Source organism: Bacillus rossius, chromosome 15, assembly GCF_032445375.1.
Source record: "Bacillus rossius redtenbacheri isolate Brsri chromosome 15, Brsri_v3, whole genome shotgun sequence".
Lineage (NCBI taxonomy): Eukaryota > Metazoa > Arthropoda > Insecta > Phasmatodea > Bacillidae > Bacillus > Bacillus rossius.
In genome coordinates this window covers 25,821,677-25,843,663 of record NC_086342.1, presented here as the reverse complement: position 1 = coordinate 25,843,663, position 21,987 = coordinate 25,821,677, and positions in this window count along the sequence as shown.

Genomic DNA, 21,987 nt, shown 5'->3' with positions numbered 1-21,987 from the left:
CAAAAACTGTAAATAATATTTGAAAATTAAGAAGTATGCAATTTTTACATGCTTTATATTAGCTTCACCTGTATGTTTGTCTGTCCGTCTGTAACTCTTTCGACTAAGTTTTCTTTTCTTGCAAAGCACATACTTTTACCAGTTTCAATTGTTCCTTCCTCTGTGCTAGCCTTTCAGCTTGCTTAACCACGCCGAAAAAAAAAAAAAGTTTTTTTTTTTTTCCGGTAAATTCTAAGATTATATCCATACATCTAACTGTAAATGATTGTCTGTCCGTCTGTAACTCTTTCGACTAAGAGTGAGTGTCTCATGATTGTAAAATGTCCCACCAATTTTATTACGCTCGTTAGCCGAGCGGTCTAAGGCGCGCGACTTCTGTGACGTTAGCTTTCGGATTCAGCGATCGTGGGTTCTACTCCAGGCCACGCCGAAAAAAAATTTTTTTTTCCGGTAAATTCTAAGATTATATCCATACATCTAACTGTAAATGATTCGGAGAGACTTTACCATTTCTTTGTGACGTTGCAACTCCAAATAGTTATCTCAGATGGTAATAGGTAGTGTCGGTAACTCATTTCCCTATGATAATTATACATAAATATAGTTTAAAAAACTAAAAAAACATGCTTTTAAAGAATATCAAACTAAAAAGTTAAAAATAAATATAGTTTAAAAAACTAAAGAAACATGCTTTTAAAGATTATCAAACTAAAAAGTAAAAAATAATTTTAAAATTTAATTTATGACAATAGTATATAAGCAATACTAGTATAAATGAGAAAAAAGCATGGGGCGCTTAATATACAAAAAATATGGCACAAAGCGCCTCAAGCTTTTTTCTCATTTATACTAGTATTGCTTATATACTATTGTCATAAATTAAATTTTAAAATTATTTTTTACTTTTTAGTTTGATAATCTTTAAAAGCATGTTTCTTTAGTTTTTTAAACTATATTTATTCATCAATGTTTTCTTATGACGTTATCACGTAAAATTATCGTCCGTAAACCGACTTTACAGACAAACCCCCCCCCCCTTTATTTTATTATTCGTCCGTTTATTTGATTACTTCACTATGTGCATCAAATAATGTGCTAGTTATAACATTTGATAGTATCAGCTAAAGGCGTTTTAGATGTTCGTTTGTCACAGAGAGTGAGATAAGCGCATACACGAATACGGTTACATTACGGATACATTTGTTGTTTTCTCACTTGCAGCGCGAAAACATTGCCCTTTCCCCAATTAGTAGAGGGTGAACCCGTAAACTTTATTTGGCAACAGGATAGAGCCCTTCCTTATTGGAATCTCTTTGCACGAGAGTTTTTGAACTTGGAAGTCATAATGGTAGAAAAAACAGGGCCCTCTTTTGCTGACCACGTTCACTTTGCATAACGTCATGAGATTTTTTATTTTTATTTTGGAGCTTTACAAAAGATCGTGTCTACTTTTCGCCGCTACCTAATGTATTTGCCAGAGTTGAGACACAGAATTGAAGAGGCTATTGCTTCCATTACCAAAGTGTGGGCAAAATTGGACTTTAGGTGGGATATGTGCCGTACCTTTAACTAAAGGTGCACCTTTTGAAAAATTGTAATAAAAACCGGGATTACCTTCAATTTGATGCATGATTTGTTGTAAATAGTCTAAATTAAACTTATATAATAAACCATTGAACTGGGACATTTTTAAAAAGAAATCCCGTATTTTACAGTTCTAACTCGTTATCTCTCTGGAATTTGTTATTCTGCCACACACATTTTAAAAAAAACCTAGTTTAATATCATGGGTGTAAAATGAAGCGCGATTCTTCGTAATTATCATCACTTGCGCGTATTTATACAACCACGATATTACGCCCAGTGAATATTTGTAGAAATTGTTGGTCGCAGAAAAAAAAAAGAAAAAGGTATATCGAGTAAAAATTTTGAAAATGGTTTCTTAAAGTAATGACAAAAAAATTAAAACAACAAAAAGAGCGTGAGAAAAAACTTTAATGTAAAACGTTCTCACCAATTCATACGCAACAAACATAAGCCAGCCAGTAATGGTAGCTGTTTTTTTAATCTACATTTTAGGAGAATATTGTTTATACACAAAAAATATTCTGTACTATTTTAAAAGATTCATTTGTACCACACATGGCTATGGTTATGCTGCATGTATTAAAGGCGTTTTTCGAGATAGTACGGAATATGTTTTACGAATATTGGCGTTTAGTATTATATTTTCATTGATTTTTTTCGAGCATAATTGTTTTTAAACCACTGGAAAGATAATTTAATATTAAATAATTAGATTTTACTTTATTTTTATTATGCTTACTTACGTGTGCAGGTAATAATGGAAAGCTATTCAGGCGACTGTCCACAAATAACTTTATATATTGGAAGCACTGGGAACATCACAAAGCATAAATGCACGGGTAATAATCCAAACCCAGTATTATTGTGAACACAATTTTTAATTGTTAAATTTTATTCATTAAGTGTACAAATTTATAAATATATTTAATTTTACATAAGTATTTATGTTATTTTTACAAAACACAAATTTAACGTTTAAATGGAAACAGAAACCGTCATGAAAACATTTCAGAGATTTTATACATATATTTAATTAAAGATTCTTTAAAAATAAAAACGAATAGTAATAGTAGATTGTCCACAGTCCATTCGTCTTTCGAAAAAACAAAATTTGACGCTCCTTTCACTAACGTCGCACCCGCGACGTGATGGAAATATAAAAAAAATTCTGATCGGGAATTCCGTCGTGTTTCTCATTCATGTAGCGCCGACGTCACAGATGTGTCGAACGTGATTGGTTAGAAAAATATTCGCCTCCGTCGCACTATTTTGGTCCGAGCACGATGATAACCCTCGAATTGGTAATCTGCCCCTGGAAACACGAGGCAGTACGTTGTGACATAATCCTGGTACAAAAAAAAATCAACTTACCGTCTAGTTTAGTGTTCACGCTTCTTCTCTTACTGGTATTTTTTCGAGGAGTGTTGAAAAAAAATGAGAGACAATACAAAAGATAAATTTTTGAATGAATCCATTTTTTGTAACCAGAAATCATTATCTATTTGGGTCACTTTGAGATAAGTAGAAATAACTTGCCTGAATTTTTCTAAAAAGATTGCATAAGATGAAGTACAAATTTGGCAGAAAAAATTCTAAAACGAAACACAATATGCATTGTTAATTTGGTAAAACGTTATAAATAATTCCTTTCAAACGGAAATTACTACATGAAAATACATGAAACCAACTTGAAATTTAAGACAACACCGACTCAATACACGGTCTGAGCACGGGCGACAGTTTGAAGACGTGACGTCATGCACAGTGGGCCAACCCAACTCTGCTGGCCAGACATTTGGCCTGCTACCTAAACGAACTAGGCAGGCATTTTCTCCTTGACTACACAGAAACAATTTTTTTTTTGCACTATTAACAAAAGATTACTTTGGAAACCAAATGCCAATACTATTAGAAACATAAAAATTGTTATTATGCTTGCACAAGAAAAATTTGAAGAAAGATTTTGAAAAATAATAGTTAGTTTCTGTTCTCAAAATCATATGTAATATATATGCTGGAGAATCCAGCTGTTGGTTTACTATGTAGTATTTGTGTTATTACTCTTTATTGTAAATTTAAAATGAAATAATTTATTAATTTCATAAACAAGTCTTTAAAATAATAAATTTAAAGTATTTAATTTTTAAGCTCACATGAGCCTAGAATTTTTTTAATGTAGAACTTATAAATAGTTCATATGAAAATTAAAAACACTTTGATTTTAAAATTGAATAGCACTTCTTAATTTTATGTTTCTGGTAACACATATTACTGATAAGAAAAATGAAATTATTGTTTTATTACAATAGGTAAAATTGTGCCAAGCAAGTTTGCTATTTTTATTTTGCAACAACGAAAACACACAACGCTAAACCGTAATCGTAAGGATTCCAGTAAGTGTTGTTTATTGCTTTACGTAAATATTTTACCTCGTTTTTATCCTACTAATATTATAAACGCGAAAGTTGGTAAGTATGGATGGATGGAGGTTTGTTACTCTTTCACGTAAAAACTACTGAATGTATTTTAATGAAACTTTACAATAATATAGCTTATACATCAGAATAACGCATAGGCTAAAATTTATAAAGATATTGTTGTGAATTGTCCAAAATATGATGATAAGTGTCAAGTAAGTAGGAAAAAATCTACCATCTGCGATTTATTCTGGCGTTCGCTGGCAAAACCGCTAGAGTTACACATATGTAATGTATGATGGAAATGTTTATCCCACTAATATTATAAATGTGAAAGTTTGTATGGATGGATGGATGGATGTTTGTTACTCAATCACGCCAGAACGGCTGAACGGATCTGTATGAAATGTGGCCTTCAGCGAGCTCATAACCGGGATTAACACATAGACCACATATTAATATGAAATTCCATCCCTAAGGGAGTGAAAAAGTGATAATTTCATTTTAAAACAGAAAAAATCATAGGTCATAGACATACAAATAGTGAGTGAGTGTCATTTCTCTATATCTGCCACACGATCATGCACATAGTAAGGTCTGGCAAAATAATATTTTTATCCTTGGTGAGACCAGCCCGCTTAGTGGAGCTCGCAGCGGCTAGCAAAATAAAGGCGCTCATAACAGTTTTGTTCTTAACTTCATCAATAGATAGAGGTAGTTGCCTTGAATTTTAAACGCACCATCGTTTGATGTCTTTAATTTTCGGTTGTTTGTGCCGTATGCGTTCCTATACCATTCATCCGATTGCGATGAAATTTTGGTGAGTTGTTATGTGCATGCCCGTGAAGGTTGGACGGTATAACTATTTTGCAACAGTTTGAGCACGAAACGTTTCAAAAAATGTGTTTATTTCATGTTATATAGCGGCACTTCGTCTGTTTTTGTTGTATAAGTGCGCACGCATGACACAATTTATTTAAATATAAAAGAGAGACAGATAGTGATATATATATATATATATATATATATATATATATATATATATATATATATAGTGAGATAGAGAGACAGAGAGATAAGTTGAGATAAAGCGTGGTATAGAGAATGAAATGGGTTAGATAAATATATATGTATAGAGCTATATAGAGATTTATCTATATAAAAGAGAGAGGTAGTGGGAGGTATATATGTATGTATATATAAAGAAATAAATAGAGATAGAGAGATACATAGATGTAGATAGAGATAGAGATAGAGATAGAGGTAGAGATAGAGATAGAGATAAATATATATTTAGAGAGATGGATAGATGATTTGTATACGTATGTGTAACTACTTCAAACATATTACAAAACAAAACTGAATGAGGCATTGCAATACATGCCAAGCATTAGCTAGATAATTCAATCTTTTCAATATTAGTAATCTCTTATTTTTAGCTTTTTTATATAGTGCTTTATAGATTCTAGATTATATACAGACCACCAATTTTTAAGATATATACAGGTAAATAAATTTACAGTGGCAGAACAACGTCTGTCGGGATCTGAATGTGATATAAATTATTTTGCACACTTGACATTTAAAGAAGACAATTACTAACTACATCTGATTTCGAAAAAGGTCCCCTTCACCCTGTTTTCAGCCCGGGCAACGCCGGGTACCGCAGCTAGTTAAAGATAAAACAATATCACTTAGAAAATAAATTAATTCCAGTTCCTCTGTTAATATTAGAGGATGATTTCTCATTTCATACTAAGTGAACGTAAATTAAATCCATGTTGGTTTTATTATTTGTCTAAGGTTATATATAGGTATTAATGTTTATATGTGTTTATAGCTTACTGCCAGCGGGCGGATTTCTGTTTAAAAGTCAATTTTAATATGAGTAGAAAATTTTCGTGAAAAAAGATTTGCAATGATGTGAAATAATAGAATGCAAAAGCATTAAAACAGTGGCTTAAAAATTTATTCAACATACTTCAAATAAATATAAAAGCTAATACATTTGGATTCAGAATGAGAAAATCTAAAACTTACCCGTTTTGCTAGATACCAAGACAAATATTTATTTAAATTTATTTTAAGTCACTAACATTTAATGGACTATCTTCATTGCAAAAAAATAGGAATGAGGATATAACATGCGTGCACCCATCACTGTATTTTAGCATGGCTGTACTTCAAACACTTGTACGTCTCTTCTGCTTCTTCTTATGTAGTAATTGGAACATAGTAAACTTTTCGTTCTCCATACGAGCTCCAATCAATGGTAAACATCTTAGCCTCAGGGATGGAATTTTAGTGTGGTTCAAGAAAATGTGTTAGGTGGTGTCCAAACACATGCGGCAGTAAAAGAATAGCTCGCCATTTCTTAAAAGTGTGTAGAACTCTCGGGTCTAGCCTTATTATTAATTCCACAATTAAGTTATATAATCCCTATTCGTGAACTCTGACTATAATTTAATAAGACTTAAAAAGTGATTTTTTTTTAACCTGAACAAACTCAAATATATACATTTATATGTATTATATTTCTGTGGTTGAAAGTGACTATACATAGCTCCGTATTTGGGTTTATTTTATATATATTTTTAAACTTTGCCTGGTAAGACATCTATACATTTTCAAATAAGCACTTTTTATGAAAGTGTCAATTGTATTTTATTGTAGATACTTCCATTTTTTCACATAAAAGCCAGAATTTTAAGAACTAATAATATAACATTTAGTGTAAACGAAATTTCAAATTATAGTTGCTTGAGTGGATTTGTTCTACTAATATGTAAAGAAGTCCTGAATATTGATGACACGACGATATTAGAACTTTTTAGTGGTTATTACAAAATATGCTTTTAAAATAAAATAGTTTTTCAGACGTTGTAATCGTAGCTTTCTTGCCCTCATGACAGAACATTTTCAATAAAAAAAATATGTGTTGTTTCGAGGGAGAGTAATAAAAATATTTTTTTTCGATAGCCAAGCGAAGAAATTAATTATTTATATAAATAAAAAATTTTGATTGATTAGCTTAAAAAGCCATTTAACGAATAATTTAAAGAAGAGATTTTTAAGTTGTCACCTTGGTAGTAACCTACCCAGATTATTATAAGAAAGAATGTTCAGTTATTAAGGCAGTATAATTCATTTCTTATTATCTTAGTAGTCTCATCTAATTCATGCATCAATTTAGTACGGTACTTTTAATTTAATTTACCAATTTTCGTGGTGGCCAAAATTCGTACTCATCGCTATGAATAGTTAAATATGATTTTTGGCGTGTATTTGTGTATAACTGGTGTTATAAAAGCACCAATTACAGAAACATTACTGGCTATTCTCGGTGAATAAAACTGGTGCGTACTTGAGCTTCATGTTACAAGCCAGCAGAGAGTTGATAATACTTGATTATTAAAACTTGCGTACTGGCTCCTTAGGAATTTCACTTAAAGTAATAGCTTTACTCGAACGTAAATTATTTATATGGTGTTTACCCTTTTTTTTTTTAAATATTTAATAGATATCGGGAGCCAAAATTATTTCGCGGATAAATAGGGTGACAGACTTGACTTAAAAAAAAAAACCTACTTCACGTTGATGATTGTTCAATAGCAATAAATGACGCGTCCTGATGGTACTCAGCCTGTTAAAAAAAAGAGGAAGATATGTTATCCCAACACGTGTATCCTGTCAAAGGACGTAAACATGTTTTTGACAAATTGCCTTTCTAAAAATGCTTGATTACACAGTAAGTCCATAAAATATTGTCACAGTTATAAATTTTAGCGGTATCAACTAACTATAAGCATAGTAATGTTTTGGTTTTCAAGGTCACAATATAAGAATAACTCAAACCTGTTTTAGATAAGCGCATGTGCGAGTATTGCATTGATGTTTTCTCGCTGGCAGTGACGCGTATTGTGAAAGAATGGCTCTTTCCTAATTATTAGAGGTCGATCCTGTAAACGTTGTTTGGCAACAGGATGGAGACCCTCCCCATTGGAGTATCTCTTTATGAAAGTGGTTTGACGTCAAAGTCCCTGATCGATGGATTGGTCGTAATGGTCGTGTCGACAGAGATCTTTTTCGCTGGCCTCCATGTTCACCTGCCATAATGACATGCTATTTGCTTTTATATGGGGCTTTATCAAATATGATGTCTACGTTCTGCCGCAACCTGATGATTAGAGGCCTGCGAAATTCGCGGATTCATTCGGTGATAGGGTAGATTCAAACACATATACCTCTTAGATAATTTTGCTATTGGCTTACTGTTCATCTGGACGAATCTAAACCAGTTATAAACCCTCAACCAAAGAATGATCGAATCACAGACAAACCAGCTGAGACGACTTACAAGTCGGCAGCCAATGAACTTGCGTTATTTGCCTGAGTGTACAGGGGTATGTGCAGTTTATCCTGAAGACAATCGAAACCGCGAATTTTGCACGTCTCTACTGATGATTTGCCAGAGTTGAGACACAGAATTGAAGATGCTATTGCTGCCATTACTCCGAACTTGTTAACGAATGTGTGGGAAGAATTGGATTTTAGATTGAATGTGTGTCATATAACTAAAGGTGCACATATTGAACATTTGCAAGGAAAAATTATATAGTTTACCTTCAATTGTATGTATGATTGGTTGTAAAATAGTCTTTATTAAACTCTTATAATGTACCGTTGAATCCGGGAAATTCTTTAATGCAAATTTTGTATTTAGGAATTTGAGTCTAGCCTGGAGTGAAATAAATCTGAAATGTAATCGAGATTTTATTTTTACAAAAATATTTAATCATTAATTGCTATTTTGACACTTTATTGAAACTCCAACCACCAACCGAAAAATCAAGACCGGCAACCAAGTAGGAATGTGATTTTACCGGGCTTCATCTCTACCCGCTAGACTACGGAGTGATTTCATTGAGCGTGAAATATTTTTTTTTTTTTGTGAAGAGTGAATGAATAACTCGTCCAGTGCAATCAATCCTTGCACGGCGAGTTTTTTAACGCTTGATATTTTTGAAGTGAAAACTTCTTTAGCCGCGTTGAGCGATTTTTGGTAGGGGCAAAACTTTTGGGTTTGCGTCATCGACATGCTAATAACGTGTTGCGCCAGACTGGCGAATCGCAGTAGCATGTGTACGTTTATACGCATATATACACTTATACATTGTATATAGTCGACTGTATCATGTGCGTGTTGCTCTTTTTTGGATGGGTAAAATCTTGTGAGTTCGCATCACCGATATGCTGTAGTAGCAGTAAGTGAAGTTAATTTGACCACGTGAATACATGACCTAGGTCTGACATCACTGGTAAGTCATAGCTAGGTAATGAATTTTTACGTAATTTTTACATACCACTGACATCTTTTATGACTAATTAAAATGATGTAAGGATAAAGGATATCATGCTGACATCGTACTGATATAATAGCAAAATCATTTTCTTACGTACATTTGACCTCTCTTCCACTCGATTGGAACAACCATCGATTTTACTTTTTCGAGGCACATTAAACATGAAACACTCCCATTCGTTTCCTACTTTTCCTATAATAGTCCTATCCTTAACAGAATAACCTGATTGAAAGAAGTTAAATAGCAAACATGTATAAAAGTTATAGTTAAAATAATCTCTCCGTTAAAGTAATAAACATATTTGAATTAATGAGTGCAAATAAAAGTAAATTTATCAAATAAATTGTAGATTTCATTTCACTCCTTCTTTGCATCCATACAAAATAGTGATAATTCAATAAAAATGATTCAATTTTATTTTTAAAAGTATGCAATCATTTCATCAATGTTTTGTTATGACGTTGTCACGTTAAACTATCGTTTGTAAACCGACTTTACAGACAACCAATTTTTTTTTAATCTCGAACCGCTGTACTACTTGGTTACTAGCGTGCGGCCACGCCTGGCAAAGTGCACGGGCGCAATATCCCTGCTCGACCGACGTCCGTGCCTCGGTTGAGTCGCGGGACGTACCTCCGGACTTGCGAGCTCTCGCGTCAAAGGAATTGAAAGGGTTTCTGACCTGACGGGCGGCAACGTGAGGCAATCCGTCAGCGACTGCTTTAATCTGTCAATTATAGCCTGCCAACCGCGCTCAGAGCAACAGTGTGCCATGGAACTGAAGGAAAAATCTCTTCTGCTCCATTACAAATTCTTCGTTCGAAAGTTTCAAAACTTTTTATATACATGCAATCTAACCAATCACATGCATAAAATACCCTACATATGCTTTTTGTTTTACCTGATTAATGCTTAATTGATTTTGTGACACAGTTTAGCTTATACATTAGGACTAAGAAGATGACGAGATGTTTTAAGAACGCTTGAAAATATATTACAGACATTGAATATTATTTTTAAAATCTGTACGTATACTGCCTTGAATTTACTTGGATAGTTTTTTCTGAATATATTATTTACTAGCAAACCCGGCGAACTCCGTTTCGCCACCAAATGGCTTCGTTTTATGTAACATTTCGTTTGGTGATTAAAAGATGAAGAAATTTTTTTTTTGTTTTATATTTGAAAAGGAAAATTTTTATTTCATTTCACAACAGTAATGAATTCATTTCGATTACAAAAATGAAGTGTTATTTAGTTGAACTTCTCTAAGTAAATGAAAGTGAATCCAAAGTAAATACTGAATCGAAGCGTTATACGTGTCCGCAAATTATCCGTTTCATTGAAGCAATAATTAGTGTGTGAATATTGTACCTGTAATTGGATCGACCATCTTCAACGTGATGTCGTATCCGTCTTGCCCTTGCCAATAAATGATTGGATATTGTAACGCATCGTACAAACGATGTGTCTCGTTTACACGATGCATGATATTGCTTCTTCGCTGAACGACAATGTCTCGCGATTAAGTTGGATCGCCAACAATAATTGCAGCAACATCGTTAACGGTGGGTGCATTGAATCTTCGCACATGTTCACCTGTTGGGGTACAATCCGCTCTTATGACAAATTTGTGCGTATCCGATGGCATTCGTTCCAATGCTGTTTTTAACATATTAACCACAGCATTATTAGCGTAAAAAAATGCTTGTAACTGTTCAATAATTCGTCTCTTTAACTGTTGTGTTCCCTGTATATTGCACCGCACATTCAGCTGATCCACCATCGACGAAATGAAATATATTTGCAGAAATTGATGCGGTTCATCTGGTGTTGGCACCATTGAACCATGCAAATGATATATTTGTCCTTGTATCTGTAATTGCAAACAATCATTTGTTTAAGAATACGGTGTAACTTCTGATCGTGTGATGGTGTAATGTGTGGTGTATATGTAGTTGTTATGTATTGCAATTCATTGTGTTGGTGTGAGTGATACTTTACCTTGCAAGTCGGCATGAAGCCGCCTTCTCGAATGATATTAGCTCCAAAGGAAGTCATGCGAAAGCAGTTATTGTATTCAAGGATGTGTTGAAGAAAATGGCTGGAATCGGGATCACTTCCATCGAACAATGGTTTCAGTGGCTGTGGTGGTGTAAGTAATGGATCCAGTTTGACTTTTCCACTTGCGCAGCACAATCCAGCCGTTTGTCTTTTGAACTTTAACGCATTGCAATATCGGCATATAGTCGTCATTGGTCCAATATCTAAATTTTCATCATCACTGTAGTTCGCAGTGGGATCATATTGGAATGCCAAGCGATTGTATGATGCCAATGATCTTCGTGTGCTCACGCGTTGTCTCAATCGGGCATTTTCTCTTATTATATTTTGTCTTTCTTCGCTTAAGTTCTGTGAATACACTTGTTGCTGGCTTGCATGTCTTGTGCGGCGGACGATGTTGGCACGTCGTCCTCTAGGCATTTTGGGCTATGGACAGAGTGGTGAATTTAACCTCAAATTTACACAGTTCAACTTACGACCTTAAAGACAAATGCCTGCTGTTGAAATGGAATAAAAATTTGCACAAAATGCGTTATATGTTTTTTTTTACTTTTTTTTCACAGTTTCACAGTAAACACAATACCGGTTTGTCACATGAAATTAACTGAGCAGAGAACAATGAGTAGTTGATTTGATGGTTTCCAATTGAAATGTTAGGAAACGAATAACTTTTTTTTTTCTTTTTTTTCACAATTTCACAGTAAACACAATACCGATTTGTCACATGAAATTAACTGAGCAGAGAACAATGAGTAGTTGATTTGATGGTTTCCAATTGAAATGTTAGGAAACGAATAACTTTTTTTTTTCTTTTTTTTTTTTTTCACAATTTCACAGTGAACACAATACCGGTTTGTCACATGAAATTAACTGAGCAGAGAACAATGAGTAGCTGTCAAACAATGTATCACGCACCGGCGCCATCTACTTAAAATGTTGGTTTGTCCTGAATTTTTCCTGAATTTTCTTTGCTATAAACCTCACGGAGCCCGAGACCTTTCCAACGACTGCAAAACCGTGGAAATCGGTTCGTGCGTTCTGGAGTTATAGCGTCAGGAAGGAAAACCCGACTTATTTTTATATAGTAGATTATGTGTACAATTAACACAAGAAATTTGGCGTAATAAGTGGATTTCATTACATTACCTATCTCAGTAATCAGTTATGAACATTACATCCAGTATGACTATTAACGCCTACATATATAATTATTTATTTAAACCGCACATAACCTCAAAATTATAACATGTCTGGGCAATATAATGAGGTAAATGCATAACTGTAGCTAATCGGAAACCTGAAACGAACAAACGGTGGAAAAATATTCTATAAGATTTGGGCATGGCAAAAATAATTAAATGCTTATATTTAAACTTTACAATTTTGATGTTTTTTCAGAGAACAATTAAACTAAAGATGTAAAAAATAAGGATTAAATAAATGTAAATCTGGTAGCTGGATGTGGCCTAGATTTCTTCAATGAAATTTTTTGAATGAAGATGTGATATTAAGTGTTTATGGCTAATAAGAAAATAAAATTGTTGACATGCTTCAATAAAAAATGAAGTAGAATTTAATTGATTTATCGAAAGTAATTTTCAATAGTTATTGATAAGAAATGCCAGTGATTTTGAACCTTCCAGCTGTTTCAACTTTGAACTTCACTGCTTGTTTCTGAGGTTTGACCCGTCCAAAGTGTCCTGTGTGCTGGTTTTAGCATTCCAATTCCCTTCTCCTGATAGCGTTGCCATGGTGGCCACTCAGAGATTTAGATTGCTTTCGCTTTAACGTGTCTTTGATGTGGCGCAGGCAGTTTGCGGAAAGTTTTCACTACTGCGGTGGTCTCGGCTGCCCTTAAAACCCTTCATCCGCCGAAAACTGTTTTCTGAGACTTTGTTACTCGTTTAACGTGCGGGGCTGGTTGTAAGGTCAGTTATTTGTTGCTCTGTACTTGCAGGAAAGGAGAAGAGTTAATGACCAGTGCAGTTTAAAGTCCAAAATTTTCAGCCACTTTGCATTTAGTCCACGATGTTAATAAGGGTTTTCTTTATCCATGTTTTATTCTGTGGTGTTTTACCAATACAACTTGTTTATGCATACAAAAAACATTAAAGCCAGTTACAGTGTGTTCATCGCAAGCGAAGCGCAGAATGACGAAGTTACGGGTGAAATTTTTGTACTGAAGAATAAATCGGTAATTTTTAATCTTGCAACTATAGTCATATAATATCCATATGCTCCCTGCGTGGCTTAAATGTTCCCGACATCTAAAGATGTTCCTACACCGTAATTATTTTTGTATATGGAACAGAAACATTAATGTTAACTTACAGACATTTGTTTATTTTTATATTTACGTGAAAACAACTGTATCACTACAAAATAGTTTTTGCAGTTATACTGGGTTCAGATTCTTACCCGGGAATTTTATGATTTGTTTTGTTTAGGTACCTACAATAGTTAGGATTTTTTTGCAAACCATTTCCTGACTAGCTTTCCAGTACTAACTGCGCGTATTTATTAGCACAGTAATACAAAATAAATTCAAACTGCTGAATACCCTACTATCTTTTCTAATGGTTTAAAAAAAATTGTGCTTGATTGAAACATCAGTCAAAATATAAGATAATACACCAATGTTAGTTAGAAATACTCAATATTATCTGGAAGAACGTTTTAAATATTTGCAAAAATAGCTATAGCAATGTGTTGTACAAATTCACAATATTATTCTTGTACTTCAAGAAATTGTCTTTTGAAAAAGTGCAGAAATTTTTTGTTTCTAAGTAGGTCCTCTTTCGTGTCGTTTTGGACATTTTATGTTTCCCGAGGAATTTGGTTGTTATGGGTTCATTGGTAGGCAAGTGAGACTGGCCAAAAATTCACCGTTTCCATTTTACCTACACATAACAGAATACTGTTAAATAAATAAGTTTTTAATCTTACGCTACTGCCAGTTTTCTTGCCCGACGGTTTTATTAGATAACAATGCATCTGACCCGAAGTATTAACTACTTCTTTGCTCCTGGGTTGACGCCAAATCCTTGAAACTGCTGATTCCTGACGTTTCTGCGTTGGGCCATTTTACAAGGGCGATTTACCACTCATGTCTGTTTTTGGCGGAGTGTTTATACAGGGGATAGTTGAAGCTGAGCTGTGATTGGTCCTGAGGTCGGCCCTGATTGGAGGGTGGTTTGGCCGATCATAAAGCATCTGCTTTTAAGTTGCGGCAAGCTTGAGTGTTGCTAATTCTTTGCTGATGATCGTTCATGATAATTGTAAAACAAGGAATTCCAGATTTTAATTTTAACTGAGCTATCGTCCCTAACAATGTTGTTAAAGAGTGTTTTCTGATTTATCCGGCTTCTCTGATTAATCTGCGGTTATAATTCTGTGCCAGAACATCAGGCCCCAGTTGTTAATCGCCTTTTATAATGGCTACAAGAAAGCAAATTGAAACGACGGGCTCATAATCAATTGCAATGAAGTGGCTTCTACCTAGAAGCCAAGAAGTAGTCAGTAACTACATTCAAAAAAGCCTACGCTCCAGACTTAGATAAATATATTTTTAAAAAAGTTTTATTTTGTTGTATGTTAAGTGAGAGTGAAATTTGATGACGTATTTTTTAAATACCAGTTATAATTTCCGTTGTATTTATATTATCCACACGTATTATATATATATATATATATATATATATATATATATATATATATATATATCATCGTTTGTCTTAACGTATCGCCAACAGCGAGTTCCCAGAGAGATACAATACACTGCATTTAAATCAAGGGGAGCCTGTTTGAGAAGGAATCAGCAAAATTCTATGACAAAAAATATCAGGATTTTCTTTCTTTAAATTATTCACGCAATGGGGAGTATTGATTTAATACAATTTCTTGGACATATGCCATTGCAGTTTTGCGCTGTTAATCATGGAAAGAATTCAAAAACTCAAATTAAGAAATAAAAAAAAATAATGTAAACCCACTGAGTACAAGGATAAATCAACTGATGTCAAACAGTCAGATAGCACAAGAATTGCGTTGAAATAATTTTAGTCGTGAAAAATTAACAGCACAGACGAACACAATGAGTTAACAACGACGAGACTGTCTCGTCAGTTGATTTAGGCTGGTATTTTTGGGATTATGTTTTTATTTTTATTTTTATTTCTTAATTTGCGTACTTGAATTATTTCATAGCAAATGGTGCAAAACTGCATTGGCGTATGTCTAATAAATAGCATTACATAATCAGGATTTTCTTTGAATTATTTCGAAACACCAAAATTAGAAGAGCTTAACCGAGTACCGAACACTGATCATTTTTTAACGAGGATTCAGAGTCTTTAACACTTTATCATCTCGTTGCATATCTTTCTAAGCGAGTGTTACCTATGTTCATTAAATAACACGTAACTATTTAGAAAGGTGTATTTTTTTAAAAATTAAGAAGGGTACATGCGTATAAAAAAACCTGAAAGGAACACTTTCACTTCCCAGTATTGGCCGTTCAACGGCCAAACACTTTAAGTCAAGTGTTTGGTTTGCCTTCTCTTTTTTTCCGCTTTTGAAGCACAAGGACACTTCCTTGTTAATATTTTGGGAGTTGACCAAGATGATTCAGTTTGCAGGAGCTAACATGCAAAAGTGTGAATACAATTTAATATTTGTTTTTAGCATTATGGCCCGTCAATAGCGAGGTCGGTTGTGATAAATGTTCATTCGTATAAATCACATCTAATTCGTGGACGCAAATAAAGGAATTAACATGGATTTCACGAAGGGACCATTTCAGCATTTGCCTGACGAAAATTATTTTGATCAAATTTCATCATGGTATATTTTTTGTCCATTAAAACGGGAAAAAATTAACACTTTAAATTTACAACAAAAAATGCAATTATTTGAATAATTATGTTGTGGCGGAATGTGTAGTGTGCTAGGACAAATCTGCAAGCAAGTGTGTGTACATTAAGGTAGAATATGAATTCGACTGATCCAATTCACCTGCTAGTTCATCATAACAAAACAAGTTGAAAAATCTATGGTCTATACGTCTATAATATATACGTCTTGTAAACGTTTTTAAAGTTTGTGCTGAGCATCATTTTGAGTGTAAATGATAAAGTATCCAAGGGTATTTGTCCCATTCCACGTCATTTATTTTATATTTACTTTCCATGAGGTTAAACTTTCCGCCTTTTATGAGTGGTTGTACTTTCACAAAATGAAAAATATATACTTCGGAGATTTTATGCATGACTAGCTAAAAATGTTGCCTTTTTAAGGTTTTTGTGACGTATGAATAAGGAGAATCAAATGAAATATAAAAGTGGGACATCTTATTTTTTTATTTACTGGTCTCTATGTGATATGGTTTAATTTATTTCAGATAAAATTATTTATTTTTAACAGACCTTTTAAAATCGTCCGAATTTTTATAATTTTAAAAAGCTAAGTAAAATTAAATACTTTTTCTGGAAACATTCTAAGCCATACCAAGCCATAGCCACCAGCATTAACATTAAAACAAATTTCTCAGTTATTCATTACATTTGGTTTTCCTTATCCGTACTGCACAAAAATTATACAAATTCAACTGCGCCAGCTAATTATGCAAAACGTATATAGAGACCAGAAAAATTCGCGGATTCATTTCACGACAGCCTGAAATTCAAATAGTTACACCTCAGTGCTGCCTCTGCTATTGGCTCACAACTCACCTGGACGACTCTAGGCCTGTGAGAAACACTCAACCGAAGCTGAATCGAATCACAGGCCGCTACGTTGGGACAACCTCCACAAGACAGCAGCAAATGAGAGGGTGACATTTGACCGAGTGTACGTAGAACTATAAAGTTAATCCTAGAGGTCATTGTACCCGCGAATTTTTCCGGTCCCTAACTATATATCTTTCATTTTGTTGATGTTCGGCCACTCAAAACATCTCCAAGTTTATCAGTGTTAAACGTAAGAATAAAAGAATGACCTGTGACGGGACATACAAAGAGTGTCTGGATTATTATTAATTAACTAAACGAAGTTCAACCTTCGCAAATTTTGTGGCTGCAGAAAATTTATTTCATTTAAATTAATCGGGGATAGTAACAGTCGGCAAACATAGGTGGAAAATGAATAATTTACTCCCAATTCAATTATTTCAATGACATATTATTGTTAAAACGCAAAGTTCGCGTTGGTTTTAAGAACATAATTCAATTAAACATAATTCATACGCGTAGAGTTCCATGTTAAGAACAGTCTCTGTTATTTAAAATAAAAAATTGTTTGTCTGTAAAGTCGGTTTACGGACGATAGTTAAACGTGACAACGTCATAACAAAACATTGATGAAATGATTGCATACTTTTATGAATAAAATTGAATCATTTTTATTAAATTATCACTATTTTGTATGTATACAAAGGAGGCGTGAAATGAAATCTACAATTTAATTGATAAATTTACTTTTATTTGACTCATTAATTCAAATATGTTTATTACTTTAACGAAGATATTATTTTAACTGTAACTTTTATACATGTTTGCTATTTAACGTTTTCCAATCTGTGTTATTCTGTTAGGGATAGGACGATGATAGGAAAAGTAGGAAACGAATGGGAGTGTTTCAAGTTTAATGTGCCTCGAAAAAGTCAAATCGATGGTTGTTCCAATCGAGTGGAAGAGAGATAGATGCGGCGCAAGCGTACAATGAGCGTAACGGTACACAGCGTTAACGGGACAATGTGCGTTACGGGACACTTTTTCGTGCGTGCAGCCGGCGTTCATCGATTTATTAGACGTTGTCGCGTCAAAAAACTTTATTGAATGATAACTTCTTGCCGTGCATAGACCCAAATGTGTGCAAAGTTATCACAGAAAGTTTCACAATCCAGTTTGCCTTGATTCGAATTTCAGTCCAGCTATTCTGATTTCGTTTTTCCGCGAGTTCTTAAACCATTCCCAAATACTGGAGTAGATTCTCACTGTAGGCACCGGCTTATTGAGTTGGTCTGTCGGAAAAATTCACATCTCCACTTTTTTTAATAACTCACTTTATAGTGTGAATACACTCTGTTTAGACGAAGACTAATTTTTCCTGCGAAAATGCCATTTCTATATCGCGTCTTTGCTTTTTGAATACGCAGTAGCCATATAACCGTTTTTTTTAATGAAAATGTGGAATCTTCGTAGAAATAGATTTTTTTTTTGCTCCTCTGGAAAATTTCATTTGAAGGAGGTACCTACAGCCTTTTCCAAATGATCATTCTATTTCGGAAATCTCTGGTATCTATCTTCAACGAAAAGTTAAACAAGTAAAAAATCGGATTGCAAATTTAACTACCTTTTTCACTTGGTAATTATGAGTGTTTTTTTTAATTTACTAAACGTTAAATAGTTTTTTTTAACTTGTAACCATATTACATTAATTATTTTTAAATTTTAATATAATTAGGTATCAACATGATAAACAATATTCTTGTGTATGCAGTAAAGAAGGTTGCGTGTTGTTTAAATATCTAAATCGTCGATGTAAGAGCTTTGAACGAATTTCAAATTAAGCTGCGATTCAAGGATTTGATGTGATAATATTGATGGCAGAGTCTGGCGAACAGTCCGATTGAAGTGCTGTTGGAAAGCTCACCTCCCACCAAGGGAATCCAGGTTCGATTGCAAAGTGGTATACGTAGCTAAAGTTGCTGTAATCCGGTTGGTTGTTTATTTTATGCGTACCAAATAACAATATAGAGCAATAACAGACAGATCTAAGATTTGTGTGTAAAAACCTGGCTTTTTTTCATGCCAACCAGATAGATAGCAGGTGGCATGCCCGTTGAAAACAATGTATTTGTTTAATACATGTGATACCAATATTACCAATTTATGTATATAAAACTTTTGTGGTGTTGCCTCTTGCCGCTATGTTATTTTTCACACTCTCGCATGTGTTGTTAGTATAGAACTGTCTGGGGTTATCTCCAAGTTATTTCGGATTACTCCTGTTTACCACAAACTGGTTAATTCCGCCAATGTTCCTATACATTTTCGTCACACCTCATTGTTTATAATGACACAAAGTTTCACAATAAATTAAACGGGCACTACCCCAAATTATTTTGCTTAATATATTTCGTGTTTAATCACATAATTCCACATAAATTTATAATTTAAACTATATTAAGTTGTAAACAATATTATTTTTTTAGAAACAAGTATTATAAATGGATCTTTATTTATTAAAATGCAGATATTTGACAGTCTTAGCCTGTACTGAAAGCAATAAAACATAATTTACAATACAGTTTAACCGTTCGTTTGTAGCCTTCATTTACAGTTTATTTATAAAGCGTATACCATTCATTAAATGGAAGAAATTCAGGGTTTCCCAAAAATACAGAAACCAGAGTTTTTCGGGTTACGGAAAAAATTTTTTTTTTATTATTAATTAATGAATAATGTATAAAGACGAAAGAGTTCGAAGACGAAGGCTACAGACAAAAGGCGTTTTCAAAACTTTATACAAAATAATTTCATGCTTTCAGTGCATGCTACGATTGACATAAAACATTGCATTTAATTTCACAAAAAGGTTTTAAAATAAGGACTTGTTTGGTGAAAAAAAAAAAAACACGTATTAAAAATCATGTTTGCGAAATATCAGTCCAATTGTTTTGCTCCGTTCTTTATCGGCGGATCGCTGAACTTGCGACCTTTTAAACGGTGAGAGGGGTATTCCCACCTGCCAGCACTTGCCCTCCCCCACACTTCTTGTCTTTCGTCACCGCCTGAGCGACGAGTGTTTGGCGTGACGCCCCCGTGTCCTTGACCGCCGGCTCCCCTAGCGGCGGCGAGACGGAACTAGCCCGCCGCCTGGGAGAGGGGGGGGGGGAATACCAGCCTAAACTTACCCCCTCTCCCGGCCTGTTTGCCATCCCGCCCACCAGCCGGCGCTGCCGTAGCGATCACCGCGTCTGCCCCGGGCGCAACACTGTCTTAAGCCTCCGTCTCTCACACGTCGAGCTGGTTGAAAGAGCTCTTTATAGAATTACAACACGACTAGCTGAAGTAACATTTAGTTTTATGTCCCTTTATGACAATAATGTTTGCAGACTTTCACGGCCATTGTCTGAAGTAGCTTGGCTTCTGGGTTTTAGCCGTGTCCTTGGCGAATAATTAACCGACGTTTCGTTTTAAATTGCATTCGCCATCATCAGGGAGCAGTTACTTTCTAGGTACCTGCTACGTAACTGCTCCCTGATGATGGCGACTGCAATGTTGACCGAAACGTCGGCGAATTATTCGCCAAGGACGCGGCTACAACCCAGAAGCCTAGCTTCTTTAGACAATGGCCGCGAAAGTCTGCAAACGTTTATGTGCATTATTTAATATTATTTATTTCGTAACACGTTTTGCATTGTTTACTATTTTTTTAATTTCTTGTTAATGTACCGTTACAGTTAATAGTTTGCGTGGGTACGCGATGACGTCATTGTACTTACCGCTGTTAAACCAAGATGGCTTAACGCGTCACTGAATTTACCAAAACTGTATATAAAGTTTTATTCTTGGCGTGTATCTCAACTCTAACTACAATGGTAGTAGATGGACTGGTTAAACAATGTTTCTAGCCAACAGTAAAGTCTCACAAAAAAATAATTTTTCTTTAGTCTGGAATCCCTTTAACAAGCCAACTAACATAACAAAATTCATCAATCTACAACGCTTGTTTACAAATTTTAACTTATGGCGATCGCCATGACAACAAGAATGTCGACGGCACCAACGCTGCAGCCAGAAAAAATAATCAATTCTGTACACAATGAAAAATTATATACGTTAAAAGAAATAATTTAAACTAATGGGAATACATGTGGGTAAAAAGTTCTGAATGTAAATGATCGTTAAAAATTATGTGGGTTGTCTGTCCCTTGCACCAAAATAATGAATAAGTAGGTAAGTCAAAATGTCTATCTTTCAGGTTAAAAGTAACAAATATTTTTCTGGACGCTGTTATCGCACACCATTTTCCTCTACTTCAAAACATAAAATCGACAGAAGCTTGCTTATAAGCTTAGAAGTTTGTTTACAATAAAATATATTTTCTTTAAAACATACTGTATTTGTGTAGTTATGTTAAAAAAGTTAAATGAAAATCTTACTGATATTGCCTAATCATTTTAATGGTTTGCTAAAATCAATGGTTTTAGCAAACCATGAAAATCTTAACATTAGAAATTTTGGACCAAAAATTTTACCCAGATCCTTCACAATACCAGTTAAATGTTCTACAAATAAGCCAGCCCAATTTATTCAAAATAAACTATTACCTTATATTCATTTTAATTTTAGCGTTTTGTTATTTGCAAGCAGAAAAATTTTAAAATACCATTCAGATTTAATATTTTACTTTATATGAATGTTAAAAGCATTATTTAAGTTATTTTGCAGTATGTATTAGAACTGAACTTACACTGGCAAATTTACTTGAATTCAGCTTCCTGGTAATACTGCAAGTTATCGATCAGGCTTGAGAGCTAACAGAAACAGCGA